General features: G+C 44.6%; 1 protein-coding gene across 5 annotated transcripts in view; it reads right to left on the bottom strand.

Annotated features, from left to right (window-relative positions):
* Window positions 1–3,479, bottom strand: part of OCLN (occludin) — a 52,172-nt gene extending 48,693 nt beyond the window's left edge. The window contains exon 1 of one of the 5 annotated variants that reach the window (XM_045896142.2): window positions 3,337–3,479. The gene's annotated coding sequence lies outside the window, so the exon portion shown is untranslated. Of the gene's footprint in view, window positions 1–658; window positions 881–2,339; window positions 2,590–3,075; window positions 3,208–3,336 lie in introns of those variants that run through there. The other 4 variants (XM_045896149.2, XM_064596211.1, XM_064596212.1 and 1 more) reach the window with 4 other exon arrangements.
* Between the last annotated feature and the right edge of the window lie 16,625 nt (window positions 3,480–20,104).

The following is a 20,104-nucleotide window of genomic DNA, read 5'->3' as shown; positions in this document are numbered from 1 at the left end:
CATGTATTTTCAGCATCACTGCCTAGATTAAAGGCGTCAATCCCAGGGCGCCTGGGTGGCTCAGTTGGTTAAGCGACTGCCTTCGGCTCAGGTCATGATCCTGGAGTCCCGGGATCCCTGCTCAGCAGGGAGTCTGCTTCTCCCTCTGACCCTCCCCCCTCTCATGTGCTCTCTCATTCTCTCAATAAAAAAATCTTAAAAAAAAATTAATTAATTAAAAAAAAAGGCGTCAATCCCAGGAGGGCCTTGATCTTGGCATTTCCTGTCTATAATGGGCAGGAACCAGCTGTTCAGATCTCACCTCAACTATCCCCTCCTCAGAGGTGCCCTCCAGGTCACCCATCCACCAAACCTGTTGTATTTTCAGAGCAAATTCCCCCCACTAATTATTTTTTATTTTTTAACTTTTTAAACTGCCACCATCTCCATCCCAACTGGAATACCAGCTTTACAAGCACCTAGATGTCTGTCTTGACCATCACTCTTCTGCCTGATCCCTGATACAAAGTGATGATCAATCAACATTTGATTTATAAAACCAACAGCCCATATTACAGTTAGGATTTCAATACAGCTGTGAATGTCTTTAAGTTCCTCACAATGCTAGCACTCAGTAAATATAATCCTTTACGTTCAACCAAATTAGTTAAGTGCTTACAGTCTGAAGGAGAGGAGAGAGTCAAACACCAGCCATATGGACATCATTTGGTAGCTTGTTGAAAAGCAGAATTCCAGGCCCCACATCTGACCAACGAATACGAATGTATCTTAGTAAGATCCTCAGGTGATTCATACCACAGTCAAGATTAGGAACCATGGGGTTAGGGGACAGCTGCAAACCTAGAGGCTAAAACAAAAGCTGTAACAAAAGTCCTCAGGGTCGGGGCACCTGGGTGGCTCAGGCGTCTGCTTTTGGCTCAGGTCATGTTCCCAAAGTCGTGGGATGGAGCTGCATCGGGGTCCCTGCTCCGCGGGAAGCCTGCTTCTCCCTCTCTCACTCCCCCTGCTTGTGTTCCCTCTCTCACTGTCTCTCTGTCAAATAGATAAATAAAATCTTAAAAAAAAAAAAATCCTCAGGGTCTTTTTACCCCAGTATTTCCATTAAATAATAACCTGGATGAAAAAAGCCCGCTAAGGACTCTAATCAAGGAAACCTGAAAATGCACCTGAAGAAAACTTCCCGTCTGGCAGGTTCGTGGGCAGGTGAAAGATTTTATATCAGTTAATTTGTGTGGTCAAAAATAATCTCTTGTAATTTTGAAAGGGCAATAATTCCAACATTATCTTTCAAAGAAAACAGGAAGTTTACCTTCACATCAAACAAGATGTGGAAAGGTTCTATGAGACCAGAGCGACTAGTCAAAAGTAGAGCGTTCCAGAAAAACTCCAAATCCTTCTGGTGCTGGAATATCAAGGCCTGCTGCTTTTCTGGTATACCCGCCCCGATTAGCCGAAGCAGTTTTCAAGCCACACCATTTATGTTTCCCCTACCGGTGTTTTTCCTTTAAAACGGAGTTCTAAGATCTACCTTTTAGAGTTGTCAGTATCACTAAATGATACAAAGTACAAAACTCTTTTAGCACACTGGCTCTTAGTTAGGAGGCACTGCGCATCATTTCCCTAAACAGCCCGGAAGCTGCACAAATCTCGCCATCCTCCTCTCCATCACTTAACCAAGGCGGCACCTAATAACTAAATAAATGCAAAAAACTACTCAAAAGTGTTGCTTTGAGGAGATACCTACTACGGTGGCTCCACCATTTACAATGTCTATTTTAAAATACCAGAAAGAGCAAATAAAGATTCATTTGTACTGTACAAGAGCAACACTGCTGTATTGGGAATGGGTAGCTTGAGACATCCACCTCCATCTAGAAAGGACTAGTTTTCAGTTACACCAAACATCACCCGAAGTGCCTTAACGGGAAGGTTTCTCTTTTCCAGGGATCCCAATAATACACCTATTGTGCGTGAGGACCACACACTAACCTGGAAGGCTGCCTCCTCCCCGCCCCGGGTCATTTCCCAGGTGGGCAGTTTGCCCAGCCAGCCCCAGGGCCGGCCTGAGGATGCCGTGTCTTCCCGGGGTTATCGCTTCACCTGGGACGCAGGGGCTCGGAATTGCTCTTCCACCCCCAAGGAGCAGAGGCCATCTTGGCCCCTCAAGCCCGCTCTCCCCGCACACTTCCTCCGACGCAGGCAACATGTCGGCTGGCCGCGCGCAGGCCGGCCCTTCCCGGTAGGTGTCTAAGCCCCGCGGCAGGTCCGCTTCCGTGCGCTCCGGCCGGTGCGCGCCAGCCCGCGTCCAGCTGGGACCGCCCGGAGGCAGATCCGCTCACCTGGCGGCGGCCTTTGGGTCACGGGTGAGAATCCGAAGCGTGAGCAGCTTCCCTCGAAATACAGCCTCACTCGAAATTAAATCCCCGCCCTCAGGCTTAAATTGACGCGGGCTCGCACAACTCCCACTAACTGGATGCCAACGAGCGGGCCGGCCCACCCCAGGGCTCTAGCAATATTGCCCGGATTAAACCGGCCCCCGCTCTCCCCCCGCGATCCCCGAGGGGTGGGTGGGGCGGAATCGATGAGGTCCTCCCCCAGCCCCGGGATCCCAGTCGCCCAGGCCAGCGAGCACCCCCACCCACCCCCGGCTCCGGCCCTCAGGCTCAGGACCCCGGAGGAACCGGGCGTGCGCCCCTCTTCCTGAGGCCCTCCCAGCATTACAGTCCCGAGAGCTGAGCGCTGGGCTCGCCCGGTTCGGGAACCGCCCGCCCCCCATCAAAGCGACAAGGTGCCCGCGCCGCCGGGACCCAGGGAGCTCTAAGCGTTTCCGCCGAAGGAGCTGATCGGCGGCTCCAAGTGGCCCTTCGCCGAGGCAGCCTCCAAATTGGACCAGCGCCGCTCCCCCGGCAGACCCGCTCCCTTCCCACTCCCGCCAGTCCCAGCCCAGAGCGAAACCGCCACCGAAACTAGCGCGGGGCGTGCTCCCCCCGCGCCTCCCCTACCGCACCGGAGCCGCGATCCCGCGCGGGGACTCTGAGGCTACCGTGCGCGCTCAGCGCCGCGCCCAACTCTCACCTACTCACTGCAGCCCCGCCCGGCCCACCAAGGGCCGCGGGAGCCAAAGAACGCGCGTCCCTGGCGAGCGCACCTGACGCTGTGCGGGCCGCCCGCCCGCAGCCAGCGACTAGCCTAGGAATTCAGGCAGTCCTCTTCCACTCCTCCTCCTCCTCCTCCTCCTCCTCCTCTTTCCCCCACCCCGGCCGTCCTGCCCCCGGGCATGCGCACCAGCGCCAGGCCGGTGCCGGAGGTCCGCGGTCCCGCGCCAGAGCAGCTCACCTGTCGCACCAGCGCGGGCCCTGGGGTGCTCTGGCCAGCTTGCCCTGGAGTCCCGCCGCCTCCTGCAGGGCAAGGAGAAAGGGGTGGGGGGGAGGTGGACGCCAGCGAGGAAGCCTGTTCCGGCCGTCTCCTCCCTCGGTGACCCATTCACCTGAAACTCGGAAGGGAGGGGGAAGGGAGCGGTGGAGCAGGAGGCGGGAGGAACCAGCCGTTCTCCGCACACCCTCGCCCCGTTCCCAATTAAAGGAACAGCGCAGCTTTGGGGACCGAGCGTAGAAGAGCCGCCCGGTTCCCCGAAGGTGCAGGTGGCCCTGGACCGCGCTGTGGCGCGCTCCGAGCTCCGCGGGCTTTGGGTAGAACAGAGGAGTATTTGGCGACGCGAGGCCGAGTGAGATCTGGAGGGGACTGTTTGGAGGGGGTCCAAGGGTGCTCAGCCCTCTGACACGAAAGGCCGTCCTTAACACTTTTCTGCTCAGAAAATTTGGTTAAGATTTTGTTGGAAAGGGGCGCCTGGGTGGCTCAGTCTTAAGCGTCTGCCTTCGGCTCAGGTCATGATCCCGGGGTCCTGGGATCAAGCCCCGCATGGGGCTCCCTGCTCCGCGGGAAGCCTGCTTCTCCCTCTCCCACTCCCCCTGCTTGTGTTCCCTCTCTCGCTGTGTCTCTCTCTCTGTCAAATAAAAATTAAAAAAAAAGGGGGGGGGCGCCTGGGTGGCTCAGTCGTTAAGCGTTTGCCTTCGGCTCAGGACATGATTCCAGGGTCCTGGGATCGAGCCCCGCATCGGGCTCCCTGCTCGGCGGGGAGCCTGCTTCTCCTTCTCCCTCTATCTGCCTCTCTGCCTACTTGTGCTCTCTCTCTATCACTCTGTCAAGTAAGTAAATAAAATCTTAAAAAAAAAAAAAAAAAGATTTTGTTGGAAGGAAGCAGCCAGAAGTGGGCGATCTCAAAAGTCATTCGTAAATTAAGGAACTGTTTCTGAATCTCCGGAGCCAGACAAAAAGACCATTACTCAGAGTGGTTAAATGAAGGTGAAGGATGATAGATATTGTTGTTGGTAAATTTGCCATGAAAAGAAAGTTCATACTGTAGTATACATTATGACCAACTCAAGGTCCTTTGCCCGCCCCCCCCCAAGAGATTTAAACTATTTTAATATTCTCTTGGCTTCGAAAAAAAAAAAAAAGCCCTAGTTCTGTGTGCTATGCTCTATTTCTTGATCTGGAGGCTGATTCCGTAGGAATGTTCACTCAGGGAAATTCATAATCTAACATGTAGCATTGTGTATCCTTTTATATATGCATATAGTAGATCAATATATTTTTAAAGTTGTACTCCAAATTCCTCAAAATTTAAAAATAACTACCCTACTATCCAGCAATTACACTACTAGGTATTTATCCACGGGATATAAAAATACAGATTCAAAGGGATACATGCCCCCCAATATTATAGCAGCATTATCAACAATAGCCAAACTATGGAAAGAGCCCAAACGTCTATCGACTGATGAATGGATAAAGAAGATGTGGGGGGGGGGGTGTATGATGGACTATTACTCAGCCATCACAAAGAATGAAATCTTGCCATTTGCAATGGCATGGATGGAGCTAGAGTGTATTATGCTAAGTGAAATAAGTCATTCAGAGAAAGACAAATACCCTAAGTCTCACTCATCTGTGGAATTTAAGAAAGAAAACAGGTGAACATATGGGAAGGGGGGAAAGAAAAGAAGAGAGGCGGGCGCCTGGGTGGCTCAGTTGGTTAAGCGACTGCCTTCGGCTCGGGTCATGATCCTGGAGTCCCGGGATCGAGTCCCACATCAGGCTCCCTGCTCGGCAGGGAGTCTGCTTCTCCCTCTGACCCTCCTCCCTCTCATGCTCTCTGTCTCTCATTCTCTCTCTCGCAAATAAATAAAATCTTTAAAAAAAAAAGAAAAGAAAAAAGAAGAGAGGGAAACAAGCCATGAGAGACTGTTATTGAAAGAGAACAAACTGAGGATTGATGGAGGGAGGTGGGTGGGGAATGGGCTAGATGGGTGATGGGTATTAAGGAGGGCACTTGTTGTGATGAGCACTGGGTGTTGTATGTAAGTGATGAATTACTGAATTCTACTCCAGAAACCAATATTGCACTGTATGTTAACTACCTAAAATTTAAATTAAAAATTTTTTTAAATTGTACTCCAGAATGTTGCAATTTTAGTTCTTGCAATTTAACTGTCTGCATTGAAGGCTAGAATTTCAGTTTCCTGCCCTACTTTGTGTTCCAATCTGGAATGTCGGCATTGCTAATTAATTTTTGTCCAATCCCACCCATTTCTCTGCCTTTAATTACATGGTTAGAGATGTGACTCTCCCATACATTAGATCTTTAGGCACAATTCAATACTTAAGGAAGTAAAAGCATTATATAAATATAAGGTATTTGAAATGATGACAGCCTTAATGGGTAGTTAATCTAATTGTGTGTGTGTGTGTGTGTGTGTGTGTGTGTGAATCATTGCTACAATTATTTTAGCATGACCATGTAGTTTTTGAATGATACAGTTTAAATTGGTGTTCTTAACACTGGGAAGTCAGGTTAATCCTCTTAATGTTCGCTGTCAGATTACTGAAATCTCCAAACATTCCATTCCGTTTATAATTAAACAAGGGAACATTTCCTAATACTCTCAGACTTTTAAACACACGTCTATTATTTTATAGTGTACTTTGATATGTTCTGAAGAGAACTTAGTTTTCTTCCACTTTTTAAAAATTGAAATATATTTCATATACCATAAAATTCACCCTGAATTTTAAAACATGCACGCAAGTCAGTGGTTTTTGTTATATTCTCAAGGTTGTACAATTACCACCACTAACTCCAGAAATCTTGTGTCCATTAGCAGTCACTCCCCATTGCCTCTTGCCTCCAGACCCTGGCAAACACTACCCTACTTTCTGTCTCAATTTGCCCATTCTGGACATTTTATATGAATGGATAATACAATATGTGGCCTTTTGTGTCTGTCTACGAATAGCATAATATTTTCAAGGTTCAGTCATGTTGTGGTAACTGCCAGTACTCCATTCCTTTTTTCTTTTTTTTAAGATTTTATTTATTTATTTGACAGAGAGCAAGCAAGCACAAGCAGGGGGAGCAGCAGAGGGAGAGGGAGAAGCAGGCTCCCCGCTGAGCAGAGAGCCCCACCCTGAGCTAGATCCCAGGACCCTGAGATTGTGACCTGAGCCAAAGGCAGATGCTTAACTAACTGAGCCACCCAGGTACCCCACTCCTTTCCTTTTTATGGCTGAATGTATTCCATTGCATGGATATACCACATTTTGTTTAAACTTCCATCAGTTGATGGACATTTGGTTATTTCTATTTTTTTTGGCTATTATCAATAATGCCGCTATGAATATGCATGTTCAAGTGTTTGTGTGGACATATGTTTTCAATTTTGGGGGGTGAATTAGGTTTTTAAATTAAACTTTTTATCATTTTAAGAGACCAACTTATGCATAGAATGTTATTTTTCTTTTTTTTTTTCTTTTTTTTTTAAGATTTTATTTATTTACTTGACAGAGACAGCGAGAGCAGGAACACAAGCAGGGGGAGTGGGAGAGGGAGAAGCAGGCTTCCCGCCGAGCCGGGAGCCCGATGCGGGACTCGATCCCAGGACCCTGGGATCATGACCTGAGCCGAAGGCAGTTGCTTAACCAACTGAGCCACCCAGGCGCCCCTAGAATGTTATTTTTCTTATTCCCACACTAAACCTAAACCCAAAGGCATGTGTTAGGATAGAAGGTGAGTTGCCATATTTTCCAAGGGCCTACTATATGAACAGTAGTGAACAAAATCCAGAAATCCCTGTCTTTGTGAGGCTTACATTCTAGTTATTGCCAAATTCATGAAGATGAAATAATCAGATTAAGTTGAACTATATGAATTGGTAAGTTTTATCTACATTTTTAACTACAAAATGGCAATTTCATATGGTTCAATTTAATAGTGAGCTAAATTTCTATTGGAATATTATGTAGTATTTTTATTCCACTCAGGTTAATTTCCCAGACAATGCTCACAACGTTGAAAAATCTAAAAACTTTGTTCTTTTAACTATTTCCTAATGGTGTGCATATTAGGTAGTAGTTGAAAACATTCAGAAAGAAAAGCCAGCCTGAAAACCTAAAGACATCATTCTTCAATAGCAAGATAAAGTTTGTTGAATGCTACATGATGTCATGCTCAATGTAATCATGTTCTATAACAATAAATTGTAGCGGGGCGCCTGGGTGGCTCAGTCGGTTGGGCAGCTGCCTTCGGCTCAGGTCATGATCCCAGGGTCCTCAGATCGAGCCCCACATCGGGCTCCCTGCTCAGCAGAGAGCCTGCTTCTCCCTTTCCCTCTGCCTGCCACTCTGCCTACTTGTGCTCTCTAACTCTCTGTCAAATAAATAAATTTAAAAAAACAAAAACAAAAAACAATAAATTGTGGCAAAGTTTTAATTATTTTTAATCAAATATTCCTTCCCAGCAACTCAGTATTTTCAACTATCATACACTATTGAACATTGTTTGATAAAAATTCTCATGACTCAGAAACAAAGTAAATATTATTCTCAGAAGACCTGTGATTAGAAATTTATTGATTTTACATGCAGCCAAATGAATGATAAGATTTTAAAAACCAGTTTTTCTTCCTTTTTTCTATCTAAAGGAGAAAGTTCAGAGCTCAGAATATGCTGTCAGAAATTTGGGTTCAGATCTCAATGTTGCCACTTAGTAGTTGGATAAGATTAATCCTCCAGGGAAATTAAATTGCATAAGCCTCTTTTTTCTCCACTGTAAATATGGGATGATGGTAAGTAGTACTCTCTTCCTAAGACTGTTGAGCGGCACATGGACCATTCACCAAGACAGACCATATGCTGGGCCACATGACAAGTCTCAATAAATTTAACAAGTCTCTGACCCGTCTGCCCGAAAGAGTCCCTGTCACATGGTTATTCCATAAATATTTGTTGGATGAGCAAATGAATACAACCCTGATTCCCCATTCCAACACACCTGTGGACCATGCCCATCTCTCGGATAACCTCCTGTCCCTGTGAAAACAGTACATTCCTTCACAGCATTTCAAGGCTTACATCCCTAGGACTAGTTTCAGGGGAGAGAAGACGAAGAGATTTAGAGTATTTCCCCTCTGCTCCACCTGCTTAGTGAATGAATTCAGTGATTGGCATTTGTTCAAGGGCAACTCAGTTTGGAGTTGGTGAGGGCCTGGCCTAAAGTGCCTCTGGGTGCCCCACCCAATCACGAGTGGTGAGGCTCCCAGTCCCCAGAGGGCAATTTCCTTGTACAGATTTATGGAGGAATTCTTGGGGAAGTCACTGGGAAGGCAAATTCTGAGAAGATGGTGACACATGGTAAGTAAAGCTCTATCATCTCAATTGCTATGTATTGAGCAAGATCCACCTGGAGGGATCCAAGGTTCAACAGAGTGAGTACCTAGATGGGAACTTCAGCAAGTGGAATAATCATAACTGCAAACGCCATCATTATCCTGTGCCAGGCTCCGTGCTGTTTTATGGACTTTTTTTTTTTGGTCCTTACAACAATCTTATGAGGTACTATTAATGCGGGGATAACTAAAGCTCTCAGAAAGTTTTCTTTGTTTACTCAAAACACCTGTAGAGACAGGATTCAACTCAAGTAATCTAATTCCAGAACTAACATCTTAACAGTGTTACTATGCTCTAGGACTGCTTTTTTTCCCCTCTCTAAAAAATACCCAAACTCCTTTAAACTACCTACCCATAGAAAGATTTCAGAGCGCAGCTACAGAAAAAAAAAAAAAAGACTTATAAAATGGCTATCATGGCATGTTACAGATGAGAATGAGCCAATTAGAGAGTCCCCAATAAGTTTGAATCTTTCAAACATATTGAACAAAATAAATAAGCCCACCTCCCACTTAAAAAATACAGTACGATTCCATTTATATAAAGTTCAAAAACAGGCAAAACTAAGCTACGTCATTTGGGGATTCTATATGTAAGTGGTAAAGCTACAAAGAAAAGCAAAGAAACTATCTTTCTTAAGAAAATAAGCTAAGAGTGAAAGAGAGAGCAAGCTGTACTTGGGGAGGCTGGCAATATTCTAGTTTCTTCCCCTGGGTACAGGTTACATGGCTATTAGCTTTATAACAGTTTACTAAACTGTACGTGTATGTTTTATACACTTTCTGTGGGGATTTTATCTTTTATAATAAACATTTTAAGGAATAGAGTTAGGGACATCCTTAAAAGTTGGTTGGAGACCTACATTTAGTTTGTTTTGTGAATAACATTCCTCGATTACAAGCAGAAAATAACTTTCTAGGGTCAGAATAAGTTGAGACCATCGTCTAAAGAGAGAAGGGAAGGGTTTCAGTCTGGGACAGACTGCAGCCACAATTACGTGGATGATGCAGAGAAAGAGATTTGGGGCTAATCTTTGTTTTAATTATATCAATCATCTTTGCAGTGGAAAATTGGCCTTGTAGGTTTTTTCAGGAACTGAACTTCCTGAATCTTTTTTTTTTTTTTAAGATTTTATTTATTTATTCGAGACAGAATGAGAGAGAGAGAGAGAGAGCACATGAGAGGGGGGAAGGTCAGAGGGAGAAGCGGGCTCCCTGCCGAGCGGGGAGCCCGATGCGGGACTCGATCCAGGGACTCCAGGATCATGACCTGAGCCAAAGGCAGTCGCTCAACCAACTGAGCCACCCAGGCGCCCGTTCCTGAATCTTTTAAGCTCAAAAAAAAGAAATAGGAAAAGGTAAACATTAACCAAATACTGCAAATACTGTGTTCTTATATTTAATTTTAACTTGATGGGGCTCTTTAGCTCCTGTGTCTCCAAACTTAAAAAGTACTAATAATAGAGGCGCCTTGGTGGCTCATTGAGTTGGGCTTCCGACTCTTGATTTTGGCTCAGGTCATGATCTCGGGGTCCTGGGAATGAGCCCCACGTCGGGTTCCATGCCCAATAGGGAATCTGCTTGAGGATTCTCTCTTTCCCTCTCCCTCTGCCCCTCCACCCAACTCATGCTCTCTCTCTCTCTCTCTTTCTAGGATAAATAAATAAATCTTTAAAAAAAAGTACTAATAATCCTTAACTTATTACAAGGAATCCTGACCCGAGAAAAATCACTTGAACTGGGATGGTATGAAACTCATTTACTCCTAGCAAACCACAACCTTCTCTTGACATTTTGTTGGGTATGAATTACAATTCTCCCGTCATTTGTTACAGGGGTTTCTGCTTGGCAGCTTTTCTGACTTCATTTGGAGATTATTTAGGAGAAACTTTAGGAGCCTGCAAAGGGAAACTTATTACAGCTCCTGAAATGTTGACACTAACCCACACAGGGTGTGGTCTGAGTGGCACATTTGAGATCTGTACATGAAAGGGAATATTTAGTCACTCAAAAAATATTTACTCCGTACCAGCTCTGTACCAGACCCTGTTCTGAGCCCTGGAGATACAATGGACTCAAGACAGACAGGGTCCCTCACGGAGGCTTATACTTTAGTTGGGAGACAACAAAGATGATTAAACTGAAAATGAACAAGATAATTTCGAATAGTGATGAATGACTTAAAGAAGTGAAACCAGCTGGGGCGCCTGGCTGGCTTAGTCAGAGGAGCATGTGACTCTTGATCTCAGGGTTGTGAGTTCGAGTCCTGATTTGGGGGGTAGAGCTTAAATAAACAAACAATTTGGGGGTAGCGCTTACTTACATAAACAAACAAACTTAAAAACAAAAAAAGAAGTGAAACAGGCTAAGGAGAAGAGAGAGGGCGGGAGAGGCAATGGACAGAACTACGTAGGGTAGAATGGACACCCATGGCTGTCTCAAAGAGGTGATATTTGAGCTGAGACTTTAATGATGGGAAGGAGCCAGTCAGGCAGAGATCTGAGCCAAGAACATCCTAAAGCAAAATCGAGGGCCACTTCAGGCATTTAAAGAACAGGAGGCCAGGAAAGGGGAGTTGAAGTGTGTGGGAGATGAAGTCTGAGGAAGGTGGAGGTCAGGCCTCGGATGCCACGTTACCTGCATGTGTGTTTTCATCTAACAGAATAGAATGGGAAGGCTTTGGAGGGGTTTAGGCCTTTCATAGTAATGAATTTATGTTTTAGCATTTTGTGGAATTTTAACTGTCCACCTAAGCATTTTCCTGTTTTTTAAAATAATTTTTGATAACACTGAGGACTTATCTTTTGAAATTTGTAGCTTCTGAACAGAAAGGACTAAACCTGAGCAAGAGAGCCAGGGTGATCAGAAACCAATTGATAGGATCTTGAGAAATGCAAACTGACTCTTATTTATCTTCCTACATGCATCTTCATTAGAAAGGTTGGTCTCGGGCGCCTGGGTGGCTCAGTTGGTTAAGCGACTGCCTTCGGCTCAGGTCATGATCCTGGAGTCCCGGGATCGAGTCCCACATCAGGCTCCCTGCTCGGCAGGGAGTCTGCTTCTCCCTCTGGCCCTCCTCTCTCTCATGCTCTCTGTCTCTCATTCTCTCTCTCGCAAATAAATAAAATCTTAAAAAAATAATAATAATAATTCCGCTGGGGCGCCTGGGAGGCTCAGTCGGTTAAGCAACTGCCTTCGGCTCAGGTCCTGATCCCGGAGTCCCTGGATCGAGTCCCGCATTGGGCTCCCTGCTCGGCAGGGGTCTGCTTCTCCCTCTGACCCTCCTCCCTCTCATGCTCTCTGTGTCTCATTCTCTCTCAAATAAATAAATAAAATATTTAAAAAAAAAAAAAAGAAAGAAAGAAAGAAAGGTTGGTCTCTGTGCCTGAGAGGTACAAGCCGCTGGAGGGGCTAGAAACGGAGGTGGTACAGGGATTTCTGCAAGTCATAGGATTATTTTTCATGCTTTTTCTATGTTTTCTAAAATTGCTCAGTGAATGAGGGTGTATTCCTTTTTTTTTTTTTAAGATTTTATTTATTTATTTGAGAGAGAGAGCAGAGAGAGAAAGAGAGAGCACGAGCGGGGGTGGAGGGGCAGAGGGAGAAGGAGAAGCAGGCTCCCCAACAAACAAGGAGCCCAATGCGGGGTTTGATTCCAGGACCCCAGGATCATGACCTGAGCCAAAGGCAAACGCTTAACTGAATGAGCCACCCAGGCGCCCCCAGCATGTATTCTTTTTGACAATTAGGAAAAACATAGGTTTTCATTTTTCACTTTCATCCTAAGTTACTGTGCTGGAAAATTGAAACTTACAGAAAAGTCGAGAAGATAGCACAATGAGCTATATCCTTCACCCAAATTCACCCATTGTTAAGATTGTTGTTGACATTTGCACTTGCACGCACGCACGCACACCCACACACTAACATACATGGTAATTTTTTTCTCAATCATTTATACTCATTGATATCTTTTTTGGTTCAGCAATTTAAAACTTACTTGCAGATGTGGGGGGAGTAACACTTCACCCCACATACTTCAACATGAATTCCTAAGAACTGAGACATTCTCCTACACAGCCACAGTCAGGTTGTGCTGCTGTAACAGAATACCAGCTACTACCCAGCGTTATAAATAATAGAAATTTCTTTCTCACAGTTTGGAGCATGGAAGTCGGAGATCAGGCTGCCGGCACGGTCAGGTTCTGGTGAGAAGCCTTTCCTGGGATGCAGATAATAGTTTCCTCCTTATTTGGTGAAGGGGGCCAGATCTCTCTCTGGGGTCTTTTGTGAGGGTAGGGCACTATTCCCATTCACAAGGGGTCCACCCTCATGACTTAATCACCTCCCAAAAGGCCCCACCTCCTAACACCATCAGATTGGTTAGGATTTTAACAGAGGAATTTGGGGGGATACATTCAGACCATAACAACCACCATAACATTAACAAACCCCCGAAAATGAACATTAATATATAATCATATCTAATATGTAAGGACATACTCACGTAGCTACAGTTGTTCCAAAAATGTCTTTTATGGTCTATTGTTGTTGTTGTTTAAATATTTATTTATTTGAGAGAGAGAGAGAGCGTGCACAAGCTGGGGGAGAGGCAGAGGTAGAGGGAGAGAAAATATCAGACTCTGACCGAGCATGGGCCCAGGCCGGGCCCCATCTCACGACTACAAGATCAGAACCTGATCTGAAACCAAGACTCAGACGCTCAACCGACTGAGCCCCGCAGGCACCCCTGTTGTTGTTGTTTTAAATCCAGGAGCCAGGGTGCCCGGGTGGCTCAGTCGGTTAAGCATGTGCCTTTGGCTCAGGTCATGATCCCAGGGTCCAGGGATCCAGTCCCTGCATCGGGCTCCCTGCTCAGCGGGGAGTCTGCTTCTCCCTCTGCCACTTCTGCTTGTGCTCTCTCTCTCACACACAACAATAAATAAATAAAAGCTAAATAAATAAATAAATAAATAGATAGATAGATAAATAAATAAAATCCAGGAGCCAGTCCAGGATCATTCCTTGCATTTCGTTGTCGTGTCTCTTTAGTCTCCTTAATTCTTGAGCAGTCCCATTACCATTTTTGTCTTTCATGATATTGTCATTTTTAAAAAGAATCTGGTCCAATTGTCCTGTCGAATGTCTCACCATTTGGATTTGTATGCCCCCTCCCCCCTGCCAAATGTTAGAGTTAAAGCAAACCCCATTGGCAAGAACACTGTATAGGGGATGCTGTGGACTTCTTATTCCATCACATCAGGAGGCTGACACTATGAAGTTAGTTGTCTCAGGACAGTGATGCTAACTTTGAATCAGGTGGTGCCTTACCCTTTATAACCAAGAAGTACTCCGTGGGGTGGTACTTCGGCTGTCTTATTCTCCAGCAACCTTTCATCCGATGAAAGCTTTCAGTGTCCATTGCTGATTCCTGCCCGACTCAAGTATTGCATCAGCTGGTGCATGTTATCTGCTAATACTATCAAGTCTTAGCATCAACACTATTGAGTGCCACCAAGAAAAAAAAAACAACACACACAGAATTTCCAAAGTGGAACACATTCTAAGTCATTAACATGTTGACCTCACATTCAAAAAGTTTCCTTTTTGTGATACAATTTTTTTCTGTGTTGCCTTTAAAAAGTCAACCAATTCCCAGGACACCTGGGTGGCTCAGCTGGCTAAGCATCTGCCTTTGGCTCAGGTCATGATCTCAGGGTCCTGGCATTGAGCTCCACACCAGGCTCCTGGCTCAGTGGGGAGCCTGCTTCTTCCTTCCCCTCTGCTTGTGCTCTCTCTCTGAAATAAATAAATAAAATCTTAAAAAATAATAAGTCAACCAATTCCCTTACCTGCATAATATGTATAATGAGTGTTTTTTTTTTAAGTTTTATTTATTTATTTGCAAGAGAGAATGAGAGACAGAGAGCACGAGAGGGAGGAGGGCCAGAGGGAGAAGCAGACTCCCCGCTGAGCAGGGAGCCCGATGCGGGACTCGATCCCAGGACTCCAGGATGATGGCCTGAGCCGAAGGCAGTTGCTTAACCGACTGAGCCACCCAGGCGCCCTGTATGAGTGTTTATTTATGAAGGAGGGCAGGTGATGCGGGGAGAACGCAAAGCCTACTTTTGTATAGCACTCTTCCCTCATGCAGCCTAGGAGATGAGGTGTACATTCATAAAAATAAAAAATAATAAAACAAAAGGACAGGTAAGTGCTGTGTGAATAGTAAAGATAAGAACACTCTCTTTTCTAAGTGCACCTGCAGGTGAACAGTTCTCTTCCTGGTCTTCCTACTTGTGTCTCTGCGCCTTGCCCTTTGCTCACACTAATTCCTCTACCTGGAATGTTCTCCTTCCACCTTTGCATCTGCAGGCTCATGTCTTAAGATATTGCCACTGCTTCAAGATTGAGCTACCCCCTCTTCTGTTAAAAAAAAAAAAAAAGGCAACAAAAACGGTTTCTCGGGCGCCTGGGTGGCTCAGATAGTTAAGCGTCTGCCTTCGGCTCAGGTCATGATCCCAGGGTCCTGGGATCGAGCCCCGCATCGGGCTTCCTGCTCAAGTGGGGAGCCTGCTTCTCCCTCTCCCTCTGCCATTCTCTCCACTTGTGCTCTCTGGCTCTATCTCTCTGTCAAATAAATAAATAAAATCTTAAAAAAAAAAAGTGGTTCCTCCCAATTCTGCACAAATTCCAGAATCAACTTACCTAATCTCTTGGCTGTTCAGTCTTACACCACTTTCTAACTTGGATTATGTAAGTGGGTGGCTCCTCCTTCTCAGCTACACATTGACTGCAGGTAAGCTCCCCTTCTGCCTTGCCTGGGCTCCCAGTGGGCCCCTCTTTCTGGTACTTTGCACTTGTCTTACTTTGAGTACATGAACAACAGTCAATGCTTCAATAAACCGTCCCTACGTTTGTTGAGGTTGAATTATGCTGGTAATAATCTTGATGAGAAACTCTATGTTTCCCCTCTGTGCTTACTTCTTTCCAAACATGCTCCTTACAGTAGTAAGTTAACCAGGAAGTTTCCTTTACTTCCTTCCTCTAGATAGAGGGGAAAAAAATAACAGGAAACCAACCCGCAGCAAACAATGAAGATGAATATCAAATATTTGTTCCTTTCTGTACAAAAGGTGGGCACAGTATTAGGTCATCATAGAACCACTTGAAACAATCAAAGTTCCTTTGAGCTTTAAGAATTTTTAGTAGAGCAATTTGGCTGTTTTTATTGAAATGAGGTCACATTAAAATACAGCCTTTTAACAGAAATCAGTAGATATTATTCCAAGTGTCCACAAGTGTCGCCTGGAAGCTGTGCTTAGTCTCAAAGCTGTGATTCAGGAACTCAGCCTGAGGCTACTGGTAGATAACTTCCTTTCTTTCTGTGCTCCCATACATTTTGGACACCGTAAGAAAAGAAATAGCAGGTATTATCAAGTAACTTTCCTGTGTCACTACAACATCACAAGTTAAATATTAACTCCGTCTTGTAGATAAGAAAACTCAGTTTCATAGACGATAAAAATTTGCTTCCAATTACGCAGCTAGAAAAGGATAAAGAAAAAAAATACATGTCTTTCAGACCCAAATCCATGCCATCATCATAAGACTGTGCTTTTAAAAGATTTTTTAAAATTTATTTGAGAAAGAGACAGTGAGCGAGAGAGAAAGAGAGAGAGAGTAAGCGAGAGAGCGAGCAAGGGGGGAGGAGGAGCAGAGGGAGAGGGAGGAGGGATCATGACCCCAGCCCAAGGCAGCACTTAACCAACCAACCAACCAACCAACCAACCAACCAACCAACCAACCAACAAGCCACCCAGGCGCCCCAGGACTATGCTTTTTAGATGCCTGCCCCCTCTACCAGACTGTGAGGTCCTTAGGTCCACAATACCTACTGTTATGGCTGGTGCATCAATACTGAATACGATCGAGGATGTCCCAGTTTCCATGTCCCCTTTCCTCTGTCTCACTGAATGTCAATTTCAGTCTTATATTCACCCTCCCCATGCAGCCAGGGGGCTTCTGGAGAAGCTGACTCCACCCCAGCTCCAGGGGGAGTGGCCTGGTGGCTAAAGATAATCCTAGTCCCTTTGCCAGTGATTGGCTCAGGAACTCACCCCTAAGGCCATCAGCACAAAACTGGACACGCTGCTCCACTGCTGTTAGCAGCCATCTCACAACCTTGAGGGGAACCCGCATAGAGATCAGGTCCACACCGGACAAAGCAGAGACACGAGAACCAAGAAAAACCAGAGCCTAGAGCCCACTCTGGATTTCCACTTATGTAAGATAAAACATTGCCTTATTCTTTAAACAACTTCAAAAATGTTTGTTGTTGTTGCATTGAGCGCTGAAATGGTCCTGATATAGACAATACGCGGATATTAATAAATATCCATTGATGAATATTTTCTTTTGTGCCAGGAATAACCCTTCCAAGGTGGGTATCATCACCCTCGTTTTCTAGATAAGGAAATAAAGCCTCAGCAAGTTAAGTGATTTGCTTAAGGTCACAGAACTGGTGAGGTGAAAAATGAATTTGGAACTCTAGAAACTAGGATCTTTTGATTCTGTGGGTCCCTTACCTACCATACAAATGAAGGGGGTGAAGGTCCTCACTCTGTGACACCCTTTTGCTTAAGGAAGAACTCACACACAAGAAGTGATAAAACCATTTCTTGGCAAGATTAATTTTTCTGCTTCTTTTACTAAACAGACATTTCCACAAACTTTCACCCACATTGACCAAAACATCCATGTCCAAAATGGCCAAGCAATCATGGTGATTCAATCAACATAGTCTAGGTTGCGCTGAATTAACAAAAACCTCACAAAATCTTGGTGACTAAACACAACAAAGGTTTATTTTTGCTCATGTTCCGTGTCTAAAGAGAGTTGGTTAGGGGCACTGCGTCAGAGTTTTCTTACTCTAGGACCCAGGCTGTCAGAGAAGCCACCATTTCAAAGGTTAACATAGTAAAGGAAAAGAAAGTTCTGGAGGCTCTCACACTGACAATTAAATGTCTTAACTCAGAAGTGATGCAAGTCACTTTCATTAACCGTATATTGCCAGAACTAGACCTATGGCTCCATCCAGCCACAGTCTTCCGTGTGCCTGGAAGGGGAAGAAAACTGGGGATCTAAGTGGTGAACAGCGGTCATGACCACATGATTGCTTATACTAATGCCTGTATTAATGTTTGTTCTTAAAATAAGACAAAATAATGTAAAATGTAGAGCTTACAAATTTCACAGAGCCCTTCAAAACACTTTACCAAGGTAGTTTTACTAACAAGACCTCATTTTATCTTCACCACAACCCTTGAAGTAGGCATAGTAGATAAATGTTAGTATTAACCAATTTTATAGCACATTGAGGCTCATGGAGGTTTCCCAGCTTGTCCAAGATTACAAGTACCAAAGCTGAGAATCAAGAGTTGGACTCTGCATCCTATGTTACTTGCAGTACACTACACTATCTTTAAGGAGTCATCTTCATGAGAGAGTGTGAACACATCAAAGTGTCATCAAACACAGGGACAAACATTAGCCTTAGAAACAAGACAGTATGTGAGGTTTCCTTTGGCAGATTCCACAACTCAATAAATTAATAGTACACATGGTAAGAGTCATCCATTATACACACATATAATTAGGCTGAAAGATAGAGGCAGCCTAGTTACCTACCAGCATCATGGCCTTCTAGGGACAAAACCATATCAAGTCTTCTAAGAAGTAGTGGAAGAATGACCAAAATGTCTTTCTCCTCTTTCCTTCCCCTGTGACATCAGTCATGGTAGCAAGAGAGAAGAAAAGAGGAAGACTTCCTAAGGGAACTGGACTAGAAGCCAGGAGACCCAGTTATACTTGGGTCTGCCAGAAACCAGCTATGTAATATTTTTTCTCAGTTTTATTTATTTATTTATTTATTTATTTATTTATTTATTTATTTGAGAGAAAGAGCAGGAGAGCTGGGGGAGGGGCAAAGGGAGAGGGAGAAGGAAAGAAGCAGATTCCCCACTGAGTGCAGAGCCTGAAAGGGGGTGTGGGGGGGTGGACTCTATCCCAGCACCCTGAAAAATGACCTGAGCCAAAACCAAGAGTTGGTTGCTTAACCAACTGAGTCACCCAGACACCCCAGAAATCAGCTATGTAACTTTAAGCCAGTCATTTAATTTGTCTTTACCAGTGACAATAAAATAATGTCTATTATTTTAAAAGGTTTTATTATACATTTTATTATATATTTATAATGTCTATTATTATTATAAAAGGTTTTGAAAATATAAAGTGCTATAAGTAGTTAATCATTCAGTATTTAATACTAAGTTGCTCTTTATGCTTGGTCTTGGGGGAATACAAGAATAATTAAGGCATGATGTATGCTATGGGCATCTGATGTTTTTGTATGTCTAGCTTCTGTTAAGAACACACAGCTCTGGGGCGCCTTAGGCTCAGGTCATGATTCTGGAGTCCCAGAATTGGGATAGAGCCCCACACTGGGCTTCCTAATCAGCTCAGAGTCGGCTCTCCCTCTGCCCCTCCCCCAACTCGTGCTCTCTTTCTCTCTCTCTCAAATAAATAAAATCTTAAAAAAAAAAAAAAGAACACACAGCTCTTCCTTTGAAGACTTGTCCCTTCCCCCACTTCATGAGGTCTGACAGAGCTGTGGGTCAGGATGTTTTGTCCCCACAGTGGTGGGTTTGCTAATAAGATGTGGCAATTGGTTCAAAGATGGACATAAGGCCCAACCAAGGCCTATCAGAGGCTTTCCAGAGATGTGGTAGAGGATTGCTGGAAGAGAATCTCCTTAATCCCTGGGCATAACCATGGTGCTTATGGGAGCTGAGCCATCTTCCTCAGTTACACAGAAGTATAAATAGAGGAAGATGAGACTAATATGCTGTGAGAAGCAGAGAAGACAGAAGGATGGGCTGATAGGGAGCCAGGGAGGCTGAAGCCAAGTCAATTCCTGAACTGTTCTGTTCTCTAAATCAGTACATTCAGTCAGTCTCACCTTCTCACCCTGCTTTGTAAATGCATCTCAGGGCTCAACTCCAACCCTACCTCTTTATCCAAATATTCTCTGGCCATTCCAGCCTACTGTAGCCTCTCTAGAGCTCCCCTCCCCCTCCCCAGAATTCCTGGCTCTACCGGGGTCTGTTAATCCTGAGATAAGCTCTATAAAAGTGCTTAAGAAAGAGGATTACATAAATGTAAAAGTAAAGTAAAAGTAAAAATGGCATGTGTTGAATTGTTAAACGTATTCCCTCATCCTCAGCTCAGTAGAACTAAAAATGCTCTTCAAACTGCTTTAG

This window comes from Mirounga angustirostris, unplaced genomic scaffold (assembly GCF_029215605.1).
Source record: "Mirounga angustirostris isolate CCGP_5_RB_7025 unplaced genomic scaffold, mMirAng1.0.hap1 SCAF_7, whole genome shotgun sequence".
Taxonomy (NCBI): domain Eukaryota; kingdom Metazoa; phylum Chordata; class Mammalia; order Carnivora; family Phocidae; genus Mirounga; species Mirounga angustirostris.
This window is presented reverse-complemented; position numbering and strand designations above follow the sequence as displayed.